Source organism: Porites lutea, chromosome 11, assembly GCF_958299795.1.
Source record: "Porites lutea chromosome 11, jaPorLute2.1, whole genome shotgun sequence".
NCBI classification, from domain to species: domain Eukaryota; kingdom Metazoa; phylum Cnidaria; class Anthozoa; order Scleractinia; family Poritidae; genus Porites; species Porites lutea.
Window position 1 is genome coordinate 11,702,651 of NC_133211.1, and position 6,880 is coordinate 11,709,530.

Below are 6,880 nucleotides of genomic sequence, written 5' to 3' on the forward strand. Positions count from 1 at the left end.
TAGTATCGTGCTGCGAGCCTCCTCCTAAGATTCGACCATGACTTTTTGTTGATTTTGTGGTCTACGATTTTGTATCGTCCTTTCGGCACAGCCCACTTTCGACGGAAGCTTAGATGATCATCAAAATGTTTGCCATATTTCTATGCATTGTAGAATTAGTTTCTTTGTTGGTTTGTGTTTATCCAAGTTTCATTCTCAGACACGTACGCGACGACATTTAAGAATCGGTTGAGTCAAGAGCGTGCTTATCCAATTTTACCATCATTTTAATTAGACCATTTACTTCTAACCTTGGCCGGGTTCATACTTGAATAAATCCCCAAATCTCGTTGTTTCAAATATCAAGTCTTGTTTAACAACTCTGCATTCAACTTCAATCACTGAGCAACGCCACGGAAACTGTTTTTTTCTTTTTTGAATGGTCACACTTAAGTATTACATACACCAAGCTCTGGCAAATATTAAAGCCCTCTTGTCCATTTCGAAATATGCCACCACGTCAAACTTCCACAACGAAAAGCGTTGAGTTAAATGAACAATTTTAACTGAATAAACATTAAAACCATCACTGTTCTTTGTTTTTATTTATTTATATTAGAATTTTTGTAAGCAAAGAAAAACACAAAATTGACACTCGACGCGTGTTATGTGTTTTTAGAAACTGAATAACTTTTGAGTCAAGTTGACATTTGTTACGACATTCAGTCAATTTTTTATAACAGGAAGAATAACATTCCACAATTAGTCAAAAGAAAAAGTCCTTAATGAATCATTCAAAAAACGGAAATAACACACGAGCCTGGTATTTTACTTAATCCTTTCGATTTTTTCTCATAAATTTTACTTACGGATATGGCATTCTAGAACATTTCTACTAAGAACTTTTCATCGAAGCTGTAATTGTGTGCGACCGGAAACAATTATAATAAGACGTTTTTAATGCCCCTCTCCAACCCTCTACATGACCTTAAAAGTAATGAAAACAATAGCTACTCAAAAGTTTAGGAATAGCACTAATCCTAAAATCTTGGAAAACTGAGATAGTTTAAAATCAGTTTAGCTTAATTTCAAGTCAATTTATTGTAAGTGACCACTCAAAGATTCACATATTTGTATGTCCCCAGGCCGACTGGTTGTTCTATGATCATCTTGTTGTAACTTTTAAAGAACTTTCATTCGCGTTATTAATGTTTAATCCGGTTATGATAAGAATATTTTTTTACGAATAATTCTCTTTAAAATAACAGTTTTGTTGTTTTCTTTGTCATTAAAGTATTAATTCGTCACCATTGAGAATTGCTTTCTTTTCGAAAATTCTAAATAGTACATGATTTGGGTTCTTTTGTTTATGTGTTCCAAGTCTTGAGCTTTTCTATGGTAAAAAGCGAACCTCCATTCATGCTTCGGTGCTTAACGTCTTACTCCTAAAAATAAATATTTTTCAAGAGCGACTTCCATGCGGTCTCGTTTGTTTAGTGTTTTCTCAAGGGTGGGGCTTGAAAGAAAGCTTAGAAAACTACCCCTCGTATTCAAAAGAAGATTGATCATTTCTTATCAAGATTGTTTCATTTATCAGGAAAGGAAGCAGTAAGTCTTTTGTCAGCGGGCAGCAAAATCGCCACTCTCTCCTCTCCCCTCATACAAAAAGAGTCAGGAAAAAAATCCTTAATAGCGATAATGCGTTCACAGGAAGGCTACTGAATAGTTCTTTCCTGGCGGCAGATTTGACGGCACTCTAAAGAGGAAAAGGATTTCATGCTTATATCATAGAAAGGCAGTACCGGCATTTACCATAAATAGCCGGTTTGATACAGTAATCATATTTGATTATGAACACGTGGAATACATGACGCGGCACTTTCCCTGCTCATGCCTAGAACACATGAGGCGGCAACAGTAAACAAAGATCTAACGGTCAAATCTGTAAACAAAATGAAACTTAAGCAGTAGTACTCTTGTTTCATTCGATTTATTTTTCAGTATTTTATAAAATGAAATTTAGAATTTTCCGTGCATCTTTACCTCAGATCATGACTCAGGTAGTAAAGGTTAGACAAAAAAATACGTGGTGGCCACTCTCAGTCTTAAAAAAATGCTGAATCTGTTATTTACAGCGTCAGTTGATAATTGAAATAATGGCTTCCTCATTCCCATTGTAGTAAGTTATGGAGTTCAACTTTGAGGACTGTAAATTAATTCTTGCTTCATTCTTTCAATGAAAAACCTCTCTTTAATTCAGCAGTATTTTCCATTCTTGCCGTCTTTTTTTGTGTCTCTTAAATTCCGCCATTTTCAGCTTTTGTGTGACCTGAAGCTGTTAGAAGAGCTAACTCTATTAAACGCAGACGGAAACGCCACTGTCGCCTAGGTCGTCTAGTCATCCCTTTAAAACAAAAAGTCTCATGGAGTAATGCCAGTGAAGTGTTGGGGTATCAACACTAAAAGGCGACATTTTCAAGTACCAAGCAAGTAGTTATTCCAGTTAGTTTTGAAGGCGTTAAGATCAATAATTTTCCTGCGTAAACATATTTAATAAAAATCCTTTTAACCACTTGAGAAAACCTTTCATTTAAATTGCTGGATCGCTATTAAAATAAATCACTCGGGGAGGAAAGACAAAGCAAAAGCTAAAATTTTTGAAGAGTGATATGCTCTCTGGCCCACTAAATAGTAAAGATTTATGCCAACAGTCCAAACATTCGCCGCGTAAGTATTGCCTTGAGTTGGTTGTTAAACACCACTTGCATTAGTGGATTCAGTTGTAAATAAATCTGTACGTTTTTAGGTAACATCTTGCGAACATTAACCTTTGTCATAAGTAAAAGTCTCCCTGAGTTCAACTCAGGCTAAAAAATTCAATGGTACATATATTTCTATCGTGTGATCGCTTGCTCGATTTTTCGTTCGCTGGTCTATTCAAAGGGACTGATAGCAATTTCGATCATTTTTATTCGTCATCTTGCTCTATTGTAGTTTAGGGTCCTAATGAATACTGACGGCACCGTTAAGCAAGTGCCGGATCGCCGGCTTGGAAGAAAGCAAAGCAAAGTGTCGCGCTTACTACTTAATTGCAGTCACTTCAATTGTCGCATTTCTCTTATTAAAAAATCATCACATGAACAATGATTTTGGTCAAGTCCTCTGCAGAGCCTTTAAGATAAGCCGTCCCTGTTTATGAGTTAGGAAAAAGTTAGAGAGAGAAGAAACTGAGGAACAAAGGGAAGAGAGTTACAGATGGTGAAAGTGGTAACACCAAGAAGACGAGAAAGTTACTAAGAGGTAGACGAAAGGAGGTAGAAGATAAGAACTTTTAAAAATCCATAGAGAAGGAAAACTGTGCATGTAAAGGAGAAGCCTACGAATAAATTCTCTCTAAAATAAATCTTATATAAGTTTAGCTGCACCTAAAGCATCGTTTTATATGAGGTTGCTGTTTCTCATTAAGAGGGAAAGGGTTAGACACATATACCAAGGGAGGAAACGCACGTGTTTTGAATGCCTATACTTGAATGAAACTGAGGACAGTTACAATATCGAAACAAAACCGAGCTGATATCTGCGCTTTAATGTGCTACTGAAAAGTGCAAATATGATCGATCAAAGTTTCTGTGTTAGCCGATTGAACTAATAGACGTTAGCTTTATATTTCAGTTTGTGTTTGCTTTCCCGCTCTGTTTTTAGTTAAAAATGAAAATGCAAGTATCTTTTTGATACTATGGCTAATCTTCTTGATTTCAAAACGATCTCGCAAATCAAGATAGAAGAAAAAAAAGCGGCCAAAACTGGCGTTTCGGATCCTTATACCCGAGAAACCATTTGATTTGGTTCCCTTTTAGACACGCAACCACAAAGACATCAAGACATCATCATACTGTTACTTTGCCGGCCATAAGCGACTGAGGCAGTTATGTGTCAGTTATTGCAATAGCGAACATGTCAAACCGTTTTTGTCTTTTCAAATTGGAAATTATTTTGAGAAGACCAGCTTCAGTTCTTGTTCTGAATATTTTATTGATTTCATTTCAAGACCTTTTTTTTCAGTGCCAAACTACGAAAAAAATTGTTTCATTTTGGCTATTTAAATAAAGCTTAAAAATGGGTAAAACAAGGCCATTTAAATGGAGCCATATAGATTATCTATTACTTTATTGCGCTGAAACGATCGTTTTGGTTGTTTTAAATTTTCCTGCTCCACGCGAATCGAATCTGTGCTCGGAAAACATCTGTTTTCAATGCCTTAAAAGACTGAATTAAAACCTACCTGGAATATGATTGTTGCGATTTTCCTTTTTAACCTCTACGTCCTTTGGCGCGTATTGTCGTTATGCATTTCAGCATTCGAGAAGCCGTTTCACTAAAGCACCTGTTTGACAAGAGACACGCGTAGGCGCGCCGAGCCGGTTTGCCGTTACCAGCTATCTACTGGCCTTAATGAAAGTATCTGACTGATCAGAAATGGATTTAAAAGTCAAATTCAAGTTCATTTCAGGTTCATCTCAGTTCGTTTCCAATCAGCAACGTTACCGAACAAACAGCGAAGTTGCATTTATTTAATATTTGTGCGAAATATGCGGGTTGCTACGCAAGTAATCTATCAAGAATTTAAAGAGTTAAGTAAAGAACTCTGTTAAGTCTTTTGTTCTTTTCATCTCTGTGCTTTGTAGTTTGAGTTAGTAGTTTATTCCACAAAGAAGAAAACGGCTGGGATTCTTCTGGAGGCTTAAAGACTCGTTAACTGCATGTTGACTGAATTCATGTAACTGAAAGTTTTTAAGCCGGTTCTTGGCACGTGCTGTCTCTCTGTTTATTTTATGGACATTCGAGAAGCCTAAGCACCTGCTCATTTCTTATACATATGTCGGCATTCTTTGGAACGTGCCTTAGTTGGGTACTTAAGCATTCGAGAAACCACTCATAAAGCACCTGTTCAACGAACGGGCAAGGGCAAATAGCACACGTAAGCTAAAAAATATTTTAACTTCTTAATGCACTTTAACTTACAGTGAAGACTGATAACAACAAAAACCAAATCTGAGCAAAATATGGTTGCTATAGAGTGAAATGAAATGAGTTTCATCAATTTGTAGCATACTAAAATTGGTTTTATAATTGTTTTGGCTTTGAAAACGAACAACGACGAAAATATTGTTTCTTTGTTTGTTTGACAATAACGATTGAGAGTCTCTTTTTGTTTCTAGGATAATCTTAATTAATTAACCCTTACTGTTGCGAAAGAACTTCACAAGACTTCAATGGCTAATATTTGCACACTTTTAAACAGTCAGGCCTTTGAACGATTAGAGTGTCCTCTTATAAGGAGCTGGTTGTTTGGGGATATTATATGGCACCAAAGATAGAAAAAGTGCTGGTCGATAGAAAACATTTTGTAGTTTTCCGATTTATAAATAGCCTGCGAAAACAGCCGTTTCTCATCGCGAAACGTCCCCAGCGGCGAGGTGCTAGGAGAAAGGGCTGTTTTCGCAGGCTAGAGTTATAATTGCTGTCGGAAGCTACTGAAACACTATAAAACGCGTGTTGTGAGTGCGTGTTGCGCGTGCTACCTTATTAGGGACCTTAAGCAAAGACGTTTTTGAGCGACGCACGTCAACCGGAAGTGAGGCCTTCTCCCTTTTTATATGCCTTGACGCTAACAAACTTGTATTGCTGAGTTTCTTTTCTCTTTTAAAGACGATTTACCCGAGAGTTTCAACCAAACCGCTCCCCAATGATGCAAAAAGTCCACTTCCGGTTGACGTCCGTCGTTCAAAAACGCTGTTGCTTAAGCTCCCTATTAACTTTGAATAAAGGGACTGACTTAGTCCAAAATGTTGCCGCAAGCCACTTATCGCCGTGAAAAGCATTCTCTGAATCTACTTTAATTTGAGAGTGAAAGGAGGGGTATGGTAATTTTAAAAGATGGTCATGGTCTTACAATTACAGGCCAGGAGATTTTCTTAATTTCAGCGTGTACACCATCACCTGGACAGTTCAGGTCACACGTGGTTAGTGTGTGACCACGTGCCTGAGAATACCATGGTCGCACGAAATTCTTGTGGACTGAATAAAGGCTTACAATAGATATAGGAAAACTGCGAGGAGCACTCAAAACAATTCATGTCTAAGATAGCTCATCGTAGGCAGTCCTCCCTCACTTGAATTGATTTAAAAAATTGATTAAGAAAATGCCTGAAGGTTGTGTAATTGTGATCCCTTGATCCCTTGGGGCCGTCAGACTTCTTGTTGAATGTCCACCTGTGATTGGTACCCGGATGCAATGCGTTTTGGCTTGAATTAGCCTTTAAGACTTAAAAGCAAGGTGCCCCCTTTAGTAAAGTTAATTGTATCGAATAAATTAGTACGTATATTGATATTCCTTTTATCGTAACGTCCCGAGAGAGTCAGATCGGTTTCTCTTATCTAAAAGCCTTAACAGGATTTCTAAATAGCGGAAGAAAAGTATCCTAAGTACCCGTCAGAAACCAATTCAAACATCCGCAAAGAAAACGTGTAACAAAAGGCGGCGTCTTTAATTATGGAAGAATTTGTCCGCTTAGTCGTGCAAATTACGGATCCGTTGGTGTTCTATCCGACTAGTGAAGAATACAACAAAACTAACAGGTCTTTTTCGCCTTGGCGTTTCCTTTGCGGCTTCTTCTAGCATTCAGGCTGTTGCTGAGTTGGCCCAAGGGGTGTCGGCTTCATTAAGAGCAAATGCAGTAGCCACGTTAAACACAGCGGGTCCTGTCGCCTCATCTATCCTGTTGCTACAATAGCTTAAAGAATGTTCACATACGCCGCGTCAAATCAAACAAGCGGAGATTGTTTAATTTTTAATTATTCTGTTGTCCTATTTCATGGAGTGAACTAGCATCGTTACGTC